Source organism: Aegilops tauschii, chromosome 6, assembly GCF_002575655.3.
Source record: "Aegilops tauschii subsp. strangulata cultivar AL8/78 chromosome 6, Aet v6.0, whole genome shotgun sequence".
NCBI classification, from domain to species: domain Eukaryota; kingdom Viridiplantae; phylum Streptophyta; class Magnoliopsida; order Poales; family Poaceae; genus Aegilops; species Aegilops tauschii.
In genome coordinates this window covers 172198153-172212926 of record NC_053040.3, presented here as the reverse complement: position 1 = coordinate 172212926, position 14774 = coordinate 172198153, and positions in this window count along the sequence as shown.

Here is a 14774-nt window from a genome sequence, read left to right as displayed (position 1 = left end):
ATACCTCTTCGATACTCGGAGTGACAAATCCTAATCTTGATCTATGCCAACCCAACAAACACTTTCGGAGACACTGATACGTCCATTTTGCATCATGTTTTCTTACTGTCATTTATAATGTTTTTCTCCATAATAATGCTTTTTGGAGTAATCTAATGCCTTTTCTCTCATAATTTACAAGGTATACACAAAGAGGGAGAATTCCGGCAGCTGGAAATCTGGACCTGGAAAAGCTACGCCAGGCCACCTATTCTGCACAACTCCAAACAAGCTGAAACTTGGCAGGGATTTTTTATGGAATATATAAGAATTACTAGAGCAAATAACTACCAGAGGGGGGCCACCAGGTGGGCACAACCCACCTGGGCGCGTCAGGGCCCCCTGGCGCGCCCTGGTGGGTTGTGGCCTCCTCGGCCCACCTCCGGTGCCCATCTTCTGGTACATAGGTCATTTTGACCTAGAAAAAAAGGAGAAGGCTTTCGGGAGTTAGCGCCGCCGTCTCGAGGCGGAACTTGGGCAGGAGCACTTTTGCCCTCCGGCGGAGCGATTCCGCCGGGGGAACTTCCCTCCCGGAGGGGGAAATCATCGTCATCATCATCACCAACAACTCTCCCATCTTGGGGAGGGCAATCTCCATCAACATCTTCAACAACACCATCTCATCTCAAACCCTAGTTCATCTCTTATATTCAATCTTGTTACCGGAACTATAGATTGGTGCTTGTGGGTGACTAGTAGTGTTGATTACATCTTGTAGTTGATTACTATATGGTTTATTTGGTGGAAGATTATATGTTCAGATCCATTATGCTATTTAATACCCCTATGATCATGAACATGTTTATCATTTGTGAGTAGTTACTTTTTTTCTTGAGGTCACGGGAGAGATCATGTTGCAAGTAATCATGTGAATTTGATATGTGTTCGATATTTTGATAGTATGTATGTTGTGATTCCCTTAGTGGTGTCATGTGAACGTCGACTACATGACACTTCACCATATTTGGGACTAAGGGAATGCATTGTGGAGTAGCAATTAGATGATGGGTTGCGACAGTGACAGAAGCTTAAACCCCAGTTTATGCGCTATTCCGTAAGGGACCGATTGGATCCAAAAGTTTAATGCTATGGTTAGAATTTATTCTTAATACTTTTCTCGTAGTTGCCGATGCTTGCGGGAGGGTTAATCATAAGTAGGAGGTTTGTTCAAGTAAGAACAGGACCTAAGCACCGGTCCACCCACATATCAAATTATCAAAGTAGCGAACACAAATCAAACCAACATGGTGAAAGTGACTAGATGAAATTCCCGTGTGCCCTCAAGAACGCTTTTCTTATCATAAGAGACCATTTTGGCCTGTCCTTTGCCTCAAAAAGATTGGGCTACCTTGCTGCATACTTGTTACTATTATCGTTACTTGCTCGTTACAAATTATCTTGCTATCAAACTACTCGCTACTTACAATTTCAGCACTTGCAGACATTACCTTACTGAAAACTACTTGTCATTTCCTTCTGCTCCTCATTGGGTTCGACACTCTTACTTATCGAAAAGAGCTACAATTGATCCCCTATACTTGTGGGTCATCAAGGCTATTTTCTGGCGCCGTTGCCGGGGAGTGAAGCGCCTTTGGTAAGTGGAATCTGGTAAGGAAACATTTATATAGTGTGCTGAAATTTATTGTCACTTGTTACTATGGAAAATAATCCTTTGAGGGGTTTGTTCGGGGTATCTTCACCTTGTCCAGAACCACAATTAGCTACCCCTCAACCTACTGCACCTACTGAAAATATTGAATATGAAATTCCTTCGGGTATGATAGAAGAACTGCTAGCTAATCCTTATGCAGGAGATGGAACAGAACATCCTGATATGCACTTGATATATGTAGAACAAATTTGTGGATTGTTTAAGCTTGCAGGTTTACCCGGAGATGAGGTGATGAAAAAGGTTGTCCCTTTATCTTTGAAGGGAAAAGCATTGGCATGGTATAGGCTATGCGATGATATCGGGTCTTGGAATTGGAATCGTTTGAAATTGGAGTTCCACCAAAAAATTTATCCTATGCATCTAGTTCATCGTGATCGGAATTATATATATAATTTTTGGCCTCGTGAAGGAGAAAGTATCACTCTAGCTTGGGGGAGGCTTAAGTCAATGTTATATTCATGCCCCAATCATGAGCTCTCAAGAGAAATTATTATCCAGAATTTTTATGCTCGGCTTTCTCGTAATGATCAAACCATGCTTGATACTTCTTGTGTTGGTTCTTTTATGAAGAAGACTATTGAATTCCGGTGGGATCTTTTGGAAAGAATTAAACGGAACTCTGAAGATTGGGAACTCGACGAAGGTAAAGAGTCAGGTATTAAACTTAAGTATGATTGTGTTAAATCTTTTATGAATACCGATGCTTTTCAAAAGTTTAGCACTAAATATGGACTTGACTCTGAGATAGCAGCCTCCTTTTGTGAATCATTTGCTACTCATGTTGAACTCCCTAAAGATAAGTGGTTTAAATATCACCCACCTATTAAAGATGAAATCAAAGAACCGGTACCAGTTAAAGAAGAAACTATACTTTATAATGTTGATCCAGTTGTTCCCTCTGCTTATATAGAGAAACCACCTTTTCCTGTTAGGATAAAGGAACATGCTAAAGTTTCAATTGTGGTTAACAAAAGCTATATTAGAACACCTAAACCTAATGAACAAATTAAAGTAGAACCTAGCATTGCTATGGTTAAAGATCTCTTGGAAGAAGATATTGATGGGCATGTTATTTACTTCTGTGAAGAAGCTGCTAGAATTGCTAAACCTGATAGAAAAGATAAACATAGACCTGTTGTTGGCATGCCCGTTATTTCAGTTAAAATAGGAGATCACTGTTATCATGGTTTATGTGACATGGGTGCTAGTGTGAGTGCTATTCCTTACACTTTATATCAGGAAATTATGAAAGACATAGCACCAGCTGAGATAGAAGAAATAGATGTTACTATTAAACTTACTAATAGAGACACCACATCACCAGTTGGGATTGTTAGAGATGTTGAAGTCTTGTGTGGGAAAATAAAATACCCTACTGATTTTCTTGTTCTTGGTTCCCCACAAGACGACTTTTGTCCCATTATCTTTGGTAGACCTTTCTTAAACACAGTTAACGCTAAGATAGATTGCAAGAAACAAACTGTTGGTGTTAGCTTTGGTGATGAGTCTCATGAGTTTAATTTTTCCAAGTTTAGTAGAAATCTTCATGAAAAAGAATTGCCTAGTAAGGATGAAATAATTGGTCTTGCTTCTATTGCTGTGCCACCTACTGATCCTTTAGAACAGTATTTGCTAGACCATGAAAATTATTTACATATGCATGAAAGAAACGAAATAGATAAGATTTTCTTTGAACAACGTCCTCTACTTAAACACAATTTGCCTATTGAAACTCTTGGAGGTCCTCCTCCACCTAAAGGTGATCCTGTGTTTGAATTAAAACAATTGCCAGACACTTTGAAATATGCTTATCTTGATGAAAAGGAAATATATCCTGTTATTATCAGTGCTAACCTTTCAGAATATGAAGAAGAAAGATTATTGAAAGTTCTAAGGAAGCACCGAGCTGCTATTGGATATACTCTTGATGATTTAAAGGGCATTAGTCCCACTCTATGTCAACACAAAATTAATATGGAACCTGATGCTAAACCCGTTGTTGATCACCAATGTCGGTTAAATCCGAAGATGAAAGAAGTGGTAAGAACGGAAATACTAAAAATTCTAGAAGCAGGTATAATTTATCCTATAACTGATAGTAGATGGGTAAGTCATGTTCATTCTGTCCCTAAGAAGGAGGTATTACTGTTGTTCCTAATGATAATAATGAACTTATTCCACAAAGAATTGTTACACGCTATAGAATGGTAATTGATTTTAGAAAATTAAATAAAGCAACTAGGAAAGATCATTACCCTTTGCCTTTTATTGATCAAATGCTTGAAAGATTATATAAGCACACACACTTTTGCTTCCTTGATGGATATTCTGGCTTTTCACAAATACCTGTTTCTCAACCTGATCAAGAAAAGACCACTTTTACTTGTCCTTTTGGAACCTATGCTTATACGTATGCCTTTTGGTTTATGCAATGCACCTGCTACCTTTCAAAGATGTATGACTGCTATATTCTCTGACTTTTGTGAAAAGATTGTTGAGGTTTTCATGGATGACTTCTCTGTTTATGGGAAGTCTTTTGATGATTGTTTAAGCAATCTTGACCGAGTTTTGCAGAGATGTGAACAAACAAATCTTGTCTTGAATTGGGAGAAGTGCCACTTTATGGTTAATGAAGGCATTGTATTGGGTCATAAAATCTCTGAAAGAGGTATTGAAGTGGATCAAGTTAAGGTTGATGAAATTGAGAAAATGCCATGTCCTAAGGACATCAAAGGTATTCGTAGTTTCCTAGGTCATGTTGGTTTCTATAGGAGATTTATCAAAGACTTTTCTAAAATTTCTAGGCCTCTTACTAATCTTTTGCAAAATGATATTCCTTTTGTTTTTGATGATGATTGTCTTGAAGCCTTTGAAACACTCAAGAAAGCCTTAATTTCTGCACCTATTGTTCAACCACCTGATTGGAACTTGCCTTTAGAAATTATGTGTGATGCTAGTGATTATGCTGCTGGTGTTGTTCTAGGACAAAGAGTTGATAAGAAATTGAATGTTATTCATTATGCTAGTAAAACTCTAGACAGTGCTCAAAGAAGTTATGCTACTACTGAAAAAGAATTCTTAGCAGTGGTGTTTGCTTGTGATAAATTTAGACCTTATATTGTTGATTCCAAAGTAACTGTTCACACAGACCATGCTGCTATTAAATATCTTATGGAAAAGAAAGATGCTAAACCTAGACTTATTTGTTGGGTTCTCTTGTTACAAGAATTTGATCTACATATCATTGATAGAAAAGGAGCTGAGAACCCCGTAGCCGATAACTTGTCTAGGCATGAAAATGTGCTTGATGACCCACTACCTATTGATGATAGTTTTCCTGATGAGCAGTTAGCTGCAATAAATATTGCTAATGGTACTCCTTGGTATGCTGATTATGCTAATTACATTGTCGCCAAATATTTGCCACCTAGCTTTACTTACCAACAAAAGAAAAATTCTTCTATGATTTAAGACACTACTTTTGGGATGACCCACATCTTTATAAAGGAGTAGATGGTATTATTAGACGTTGTGTACATGAGCATGAATAGGGACAAATCCTATGGAAATGTCACTCCGAGGCTTATGGAGGGCATCATGCTGGAGATAGAACTGCTCACAAGGTATTGCAGTCTGGATTTTATTGGCCTACTCTCTTCAAGGATGCCCATAAGTATGTCTCATCTTGTGATGCATGTCAAAGGATAGGTAATATCGGTAAGCGTCAAGAAATGCCTATGAATTATTCACTTGCTGTTGAACCATTTGATGTTTGGGGATTTGATTACATGGGACCTTTTCCTTCCTCTAATGGGTATACACATATTTTGGTTGCTGTTGATTATGTTACTAAGTGGGTAGAAGCTATTCCAACCAGTAGTGCTGATCACAACACCTCTATTAAAATGCTTAAGGAAGTTATTTTCCCAAGGTTTGGAGTCCCTAGATATCTAATGACTGATGGTGGTTCGTACTTTATTCATGGTGCTTTCCGTAAAATGCTTGCCAAGTATGATGTTAACCATAGAATTGCATCACCTTATCATCCTCAGTCTAGTGGTCAAGTTGAACTTAGCAATAGAGAAATAAAATTAATTTTGCAAAAGACTGTTAATAGGTCCAGGAAGAATTGCTCTAAGAAATTAGATGATGCACTTTGGGCTTATAGAACAGCATATAAAAATCCTATGGGTATGTCTCCTTATAAAATGGTTTATGGAAAAGCTTGTCATTTGCCTCTTGAGTTAGAACATAAAGCATATTGGGCAGTCAAAGAGCTCAATTATGATTTCAAACTTGCTGGTGAAAAGAGGTTATTTGATATTAGCTCATTAGATGAATGGAGAACCTAAGCTTATGAAAATGCAAAGTTATTCAAAGAAAAAGTTAAAAGATGGCATGACAAAAGAATCCAAAAGCGTGAGTTTAAAGTCGGAGAATATGTTCTTTTGTACAACTCTCGTTTTAGATTTTTTGCAGGAAAGCTCCTCTCAAAATGGGAAGGCCCATATGTCATCGAGGAGGCTTACCGGTCTGGAGCCATCAAAATAAATAATTCCGAAGGTACTAACCCGAAGGTTGTCAATGGGCAACGAATAAAGCATTATATCTCAGGTACCTCTATTAATGTTGAAAGTAATATTATCCAAACTTTGACACCGGAAGAACACATAAAAGAGTCCTTTCGAAGCACTCCAGAATCATGAAAATAAGGAGGTACGTGATACGGAAAGTAAACGGACTCCGAAAAATCCGCAAAAATATTTTTTTATCAGTTTTGGAATATTTTAGAATTTTGGAAATAAAGAAACTCACAGGAAGCGTCCCCTAGTGGGCACAAGACACCAGGGCGTGCCAGGCAGCCTGGCGCGCCCAGGTGAGTTGTGCCCACCTGGGACACCTCCTGTACTCCATTTTTCTTCCATGTACTTGTCTCCCAAGATAAAAAATCTATATATACTTCCCGAACCTGTTAATCACTATATCGCGGAGAAAATCCTCTATTCTCCTTTTCCCTTGCTGTTTTCTGTTAGATCCCATCTACCATGGCTGCTTCAAGCTCCTCCAAGGACAAGTTCTTCAAGAACGTCATCAACCCATATTTGCGGGAGGTGGTGCAGCACCCTCAGGTCATTGAGATGCATGAGGGGGTGCTTCACCTTTGCGATGTGCCCTGTCCCAAGGGGACGGGAACCGTGGAGGCTAGGCTTGAAGCTATGGAGCAAGATGTCTTCCGGTGCAAGGGGATGGTGGAGCGTGGACTCCATGTCAATCACCTCATGATCACGGACCTCTCCTGTGATCTCAAGGTGGATGGCAAGCCCATGAAGGACATCATTTTCACCTTCAACGAGCAAATCAACTTCCTCCAAAGCCAGATCTATGACCTTCAAAACCAAGTCTTTGAATATGAGGCGAGGTTTAAAGGTATGAGTTTGGCTGCTAGTTGCAGGACCCGTGAGACTCACTCTCCCTCTTATGATGGTGGACCACTACCATGGAAATCTGAGGACAAGGCCTCTTCTTCATCACCACCTCCATCTTCTTCACCACCAAAGAAGAACTGAGTATTAGGTATGGGCACTCCCCTTGGCTTCCGCCAAGCTTGGGGGAGGTGCCCCGGTATCGTATCATCCCACGATCTTTTTGCTTTTACTTATCTTAGTTCGTTCTTTTTGCTTTAGATGAAATAAAGTTAGTTCGATCCTTTCTTCTTCAAGAGTTTGCTTAGTGATCTATCATTGTAATCGTGTGCAAATTATATAATAAAGTTTAGTTTGAGTTTTTGCTTTCTTTACTTTCATGTTTTAAATAAAGAAAAGTAATAAGAAATAAAGAAATAAGAAAGGAAATAAATAAAAAGAAAGGAAATAAATCAATAAGATTATATACTAATTCTATGGTAGGTGATAGCACCACATAAGGAAAAGTATAAGTAGGAAATTTTGTTAGAGATTGACAAACAGAGTATTAGTCAATGATCACCGTTCAAGAATTCACCCGATTAATCAGTTAACGAGCCAACTAATCGCTACTCATAGCATGGCCGAATCGAATAACACCTATTCATCACGTTAACTTGTCATGCCGATTAATTAGCTAGTTAGACCGATTAATCAGTTGTCGTGCCGACTAATCCCTACTGGCCCATTAACGGGTGGGCAAACAAAGCCCAAAATTTTGGTCCATAACCCCTTCCGGCCCCATGCCGCTCCTTAATAGATAGGATTAATAATTTTACCTCCTCTCTATGCTTTTCATATGTGTATGGCAGCATATTTTGGTATACTACATAGCTGGGAGCATGAGAGTATGGTATATAAAAAATCTAGATATATGTTGGAAAGTTTCTATTCAATCTACCGATTAATGGTCGACCGATTAATCCAGTTAATAGGCCGATTCACCGATTAATCGCTACTCCTAAACTGACCGAGCAGCTACCAGTTAACGATTTCTTGAACATTGTCAATGATGCAACTCAAGAAAGAATTAATAAGGGAAGAGAAGATTCACATATAAATATACTATCATAGAAATCTTTTGTGATCGTGAGCCCGCATCAAAATATTATATGCCAAAATTGTTGACATTGGACAAGGAAGACAACTTAATGGTTTATGTTTGTTTATATTCACATAGAAGTCATATTGTCATAGATCCTTTAACATGTGGTGCTTGCCCCTATCATTGCTAGCCAGAAATTACGCACTAAGTAGAGATACTACTTGTGCATCCAGAAAAACCTTAATCCCAAATCTTTTTCAAATGTCCACCATACCTACACAGGGATTGAGCAAGATCCCTCAAGTAAGGTGTCATCGGTGCAAAAAGGTAATAAAAATTGCTTCTAAAAGTGTGAGATCATTTAGTGTAAGATAAAATTCAGCGTTGTACGAACTTGGATGGCAAAGAATAAAACGACAGACTGCATAATAAAGGTTGTCATCTTAAGGGGCAATACAACGTGACATTCTCTTGCACTAAGGGATTGAGCATACAAACAATTAAGCGCATGGCAACCTCTGCTTCCCTCTGCGAATGGCCTATCTTTTACTTTTATGTATTTACTTTTATGCAAAGAGTCAAAGTTTTCCTTATATTCCTTTTTATTTTCTCCTTTGGCAAGCATCATGTGGTGCGGAAAGATCTAGGCACATATGTCCAGTTGAATAAAGATAGCATGAGTTATTATTGTTGACATCACCCTTGAGGTGAGTATGTTGGGAGGCGAAACTATAAGCCCCTATCTTTCTATGTGTCCGGTTGAAACGTTTTGCTCATGGTTACGCGGTTAGTGTTAGCAATCATAGAAGACTATATGACGGTTGAGTATGTGGACTTGCCTAAAGGCTCCGACACGTGACCCTTCCTGAAAAAATGATGAATTATAATTGCAAAGTTGACTGAGAACATAGTTTGTTGGTTTCTAATAGAGTTTTTGCTTTATACTTCGATTGTGTGATGAACTATTACTTATTCATGGGAAGTGTATGATGAAAGTTCTATGATAAAAGTCCTATGTTTAATTTTGTTGTTGTTATAATAATCAACATGATGCTTCTATGTCCGTATTTTGTTTTTATCGACACCTCTCCCTCAAAGCATGTGGACATGTTTTTCGATTTCGGTTTTCGCTTGAGGACAAGCGAGGTCTAAGCTTGGGGGAGTTGATACGTCCATTTTGCATCATGTTTTCTTCTTGTTATTTATAATGTTTTTATCCATAATAATGTTTTTTGGAGTAATTCTAATGCCTTTTCTCTCATAATTTACAAGGTATACATAAAGAGGGAGAATTCCGGCAGCTGGAAATCTGGACCTGGAAAAGCTACGTCGGGCCACCTATTCTGCACAACTCCAAACAAGCTGAAACTTGACGGGGATTTTTTATGGAATATATAAGAATTACTGGAGCAAATAACTACCAGAGGGGGGCCACCAGGTGGGCACAACCCACCTGCGCGCGCAAGGGCCCCCTAGCGCACCCTGGTGGGTTGTGGCCTCCTCGGCCCACCTCCGGTGCCCATCTTCTGGTATATAGGTCATTTTGACCTAGAAAAAATAAGGAGAAGGTTTTCGGGACGGAGCGCCGCCGTCTCGAAGCGGAACTTGGGCAGGAGCACTTTTGCCCTCCGGCGGAGCGATTCCGCGAGGGGAACTTCCCTCCCGGAGGGGGAAATCATCGTCATCATCATCACCAACAACTCTCCCATCTTGGGGAGGGCAATCTCCATCAACATCTTCAACAACACCATCTCATCTCAAACCCTAGTTCATCTCTTGTATTCAATCTTGTTACCAGAACTATAGATTGGTGCTTGTGGGTGACTAGTAGTGTTGATTACATATTCTAGTTGATTACTATATGGTTTATTTCGTGGAAAATTATATGTTCAGATCCATTAGCTATTTAATACCCCTCTGATCATGAACATGTTTATCATTTGTGAGTAGTTACTTTTGTTCTTGAGGTCACGGGAGAAATCATGTTGCAAGTAATCATGTGAATTTGATATGTGTTCGATATTTTGATTGTATGTATGTTGTGATTCCTTTGGTGGTGTCATGTGAACGTAGACTACATGACACTTCACCATATTTGGGCCTAAGGGAATGCATTGTGGAGTAGCAATTAGATGATGGGTTGTGAGAGTGACAGAAGCTTAAACCCCAGTTTATGCGTTATTCCGTAAGGGACCGATTGGATCCAAAAGTTTAATGCTATGGTTAGAATTTATTCTTAATACTTTTCTCATAGTTGCGGATGCTTGCGGGAGGGTTAATCATAAGTAGGGGTTTGTTCAAGTAAGAACAACACCTAAGCACCAGTCCACCCACATATCAAATTATCAAAGTACCGAACACAAATCAAACCAACATGGTGAAGTGACTAGATGAAATTCCCGTGTGCGAACGCTTTGCTTATCATAAGAGACCGTTTTAGCCTGTCCTTTTCCTCAAAAGGATTGGGCTACCTTACTGCGTACTTTTTACTATTATCGTTACTTGCTCGTTACAAATTATCTTGCTATCAAACTACTCGCTACTTACAATTTCAGCACTTGCAGACATTACCTTAATGAAAACTACTTGTCATTTTCTTCTGCTCCTCGTTGGGTTCGACACTCTTACTTATCGAAAAGAGCTACAATTGATCCCCTATACTTGTGGGTCATCAGACACCTGTAGAGCATGTTTATAATCACCCAGTTACGTTGTGATGTTTGATAGCACACAAGGTGTTCCTCCGGTATTCGGGAGTTGCATAATCTCATAGTCAAAGGAATATGTATAAGTTATGAAGAAAGCAACAACAATAAAACTTAACGATCATTATGCTAAGCTAACGGATGGGTCTCGTCCATCACATCATTCTCCTAATGATGTGATCCCGTTTATCAAATGACAACACATGTCTATGGTCAGGAAACTTAACCATCTTTGATTAACGAGCTAGTCTAGTAGAGGCATACTAGGGACACTTTGTTTTGTCTATGTATTCACACATGTATCAAGTTTCCGGTTAATACAATTCTAGCATGAATAATAAACATTTATCATGATATAAGGAAATATAAATAATAACTTTATTATTGCCTCTAAGGCATATTTCCTTCAGCCTGCTCCTTTGTGAACCGCTCGGACTCCTCGAGTCCAAGCCGCAATGCCTTGGCATTTTTGCGGAGGCGACGACGGGCATCCATCTCGGCTGTGGTCAATAATCGGCAGATGACTCCACAAAGGAGCTCCTCGTCCGAGTTGGAGGGCAGGGCAACCGACACGCTACATGATCCACAGCCGAACCGGCATCCGGGTTGCGCCCTTTGCCTCGCGCGATGGGCTGCCCGCGCCTCTGACGCGGGGAGCCGCGACCATGGGCTAGGCCGTGTTGGAACCATTTCCCATCGTCGATGGGAAAAGCGGGGCCGAATGTGATGACCTGGAGCTCCAAGAGCCCTGCTGGGCCACCGGGGCAGGTGGATTGGGAATAACCAGCACCGGTGTGCAGAGGAGGAGGAGATCAACCGGGCAACCAAGGAATGTGTAGAGGACGAGGAAGACGAGGAGGAGAAGCCACCCCTACCCACTCACGGCCGGTCGATGGCAACCCTGACTGCGAGCTCCCCCTTCGACTCTGTCGTGAAGGTGTCTCAGTCAACCGGGTCAATTTCAGACGAGGACCTGCTACCGGATCCGGCCATGCTCAGGCGATGGGGGGGGAGGAGCGGACGGGGAGAGGACATTGGAAGGGGAGTGGACGAGGAGGTTGAGGAAAGTGAAAGCGAAAGTGGTTAGGGTTTGGTCTGGGTGGGATTTTTTTGGTGTCAAGGTGGCTAGAGTGCGTCAGATCGTACATGGTCATTGCGTCCGGACCGTCCCAATCGTATATGAAGGGTATCGGACAACACAGACGTTTGAGATGAGTTTGAGGGATCCAATCGAGTGGTGTATTTGGGTCCGAACGTTGTGTGTCTTTCTTGTACTTGAGCAGGTGTGGTAGCATGACCTTTGGGTGTAGTTGTGGGAGAGATGTTCTCATTAGCGATGGAGTGAAAGACATAGCAAAAGGAATAATGATTCTTTTACCATGCATGTATCTACAATTCGCCTTTAATTTGAGTTTCTGTGCTATATTTTTAACTTTTGATAAAATTAATCTTGTTTCCGGATACACAAAGTTTTATTATTTTAAAGTGTACCAACAAAAACAAATGCATTTGTTTGAGACTGAACTTACTGGTACACGACGAAAGGTTAGAAAACATCGGCCCTCTTATGTTCTGTCTTCTATGGTTTACAATATGCCAAACCTAGAAAACGTGAGCACGGATCTCAAACACAACACTGATCGGTGGATCAATTCATGGTACTCCAGTATATATTTATATCATTTCCCATGCAATATCATTTCTCTCCCCGCCAAAAAAATAAATCATTTCTCGGCGGAAGTAAGTAAACGAGGATGATAGTAGTACGAGCAGTACAAGTCTGGCAGGCGGGAGAGAGAAGGTCCCTCGTCAAGCAAAATGACCGTCGAGGTCCACTGCAACCAGTACCCGTATATCTCTGTGTACCATTCTCGTTCGAAGAATCACACCAGCTGCAGCAGCACAGCACTACAATCCAATTATCCGAGAGCCGGCGGGCTATCCATCCTTGACTAGACCGGAGGCGCCGTGACTTGATCTACCTTGGCGTACCATGCATACGTACAACAAATGGTGCCGATCCGTCAGCCGCCCTGATTGTCCTGTTCGTGGCGTCGAGAAGCGCAGGCCCTTGTTGACCGGCCGCTCGTGAACTGTTGACGCGGCGCGGTGCACCGAGGGGGACGGCAGTGGAGACGTGGCCTGCTAGACTCCTCGTACGTACGCGCGCACTACTTACTTCCTAGCGACGGAACCAGGATGCATGACGGGACAGGACGTGGTGTGAGCGAGCCGGTCCGTCGCGGCAACGACGAGCCGCTGACCAATGGAGTAGAATGCAATTCCAAATGCATTTGCAACACGTGCATTTGCGACCTTCTCAAGCAGCGCCTCGCCTCCTCCCCTGTTCGGCGTGCGGGGCAGCCTGGTCGGGCCGCGCTTCCTCTTGGTCGCTGGTTCTGTATAGGAGGCGCTGCTGGTGGCGGGGATCTAGTTCGGGCGAAATCCCTGGCCGGCCATGACCGGCCGCGCCGACGGCGACGCCTGAGGGCGCCGTTCCCCTCCTTGGAGGCGTCGGTATGGACTGATCTCCTCACTTCACCTTCCCCTAGGTCTCCCGGGCGAAAGCCCTAACTTTGTTGGGCGGCGGCGGCGCTCACGGCGCCGTTCCCTTCTTGAAGCCTCCGCTTTGGGAACCTTGGGATTGGGTGGCGCTTGTGGGTGGTGGGCGACGGCGGTGGTGCGGCCTTATCCTAACATGGATTTACGTCCGTTGCTTGAAGATAGACTCGCATAGGTGGAGGTCGTCGGCTGGCGTCGTGGTGGCGTCAATGGCGGAGGACCTGCCAAGGCTCACGTAGGTGGAGGTCGTCGTTTGGCGTCGTGGTGGCGTCGATCGCGGAGGACCTGCCAATGTTGTCACCTCAATCTGCTTTGAAGATGGACCAGTGAAAGATGGCGGCGACGACACATGTGAGTGCGTCGGACCGGTTTGAGCCCCGGACCCGGCAGATGGCTTGGTCGGGGCCTCCGGCTTTAGATAGCTTAGGTGAGAGGTCTGGGTATGTGGCCCAGCTTGCACCCTTTCATCATTTGGATAGGAGTAGCGGCAGATGTTGCTAAGATGGTGGATTCAGGCATATTGTTGTTCTACTTTGTAAGGTCCTTAAGAATAATTAATAAAATGGCCGCATGCATCTCCCAGATGCAGAGGCCGGGGTCATCCTCCTTTTCCAAAAAAAAAAATATATGTTGCATTCTATACAAGTATGTATATTTTTTCAAATTTGTTGAAAGAACAATAAAATATTCGGTTACCCCTCAATGTCCCGCCACAGTGCATTATTTTTAATCAAAGGTGTTCCCAACTTTTTATTAAAAAATCCAAGGCCAAGTATCCCACATCACAAACATTTACAGCTCTCGGTCACAACACAAAGTAGCTGCGGCAGATTATTACAAACATGGAGGAATTTAAAGTCTCGGACTAAGATAGATAGATCAATGCCAAGCTATCCTAAGCAACTCCCGATCAAGCAGCCGGAGATATTCAAGAAGCCACGTAGCTTGGGCACCGACATAGGGCACCTCCCAAAGTCAAACGAGTGCACCTGTCGAAGCCAGGATGCATTTCATACTTCGCCACCTTCAACCCTAGAAGACAAAATCATTGTGAAAACGCCATAAGCCCCACAGGTAACAGCAATAAAGATGCTAACAACTTCATAGTGTTTACTTTGTTTCCAGAAAAGAACTAGGTCATCAAAAGAACTGGGAATTGAGATATTGAGAATATCAGCAATCACGTTCCAAATACTTTTTGCAACAATGCAGACACAAAAATAGATGATGGATGGATTCTAGCTCATTACGAAAGACACATGTCAGATCATCAACATGTCTATGTTTAG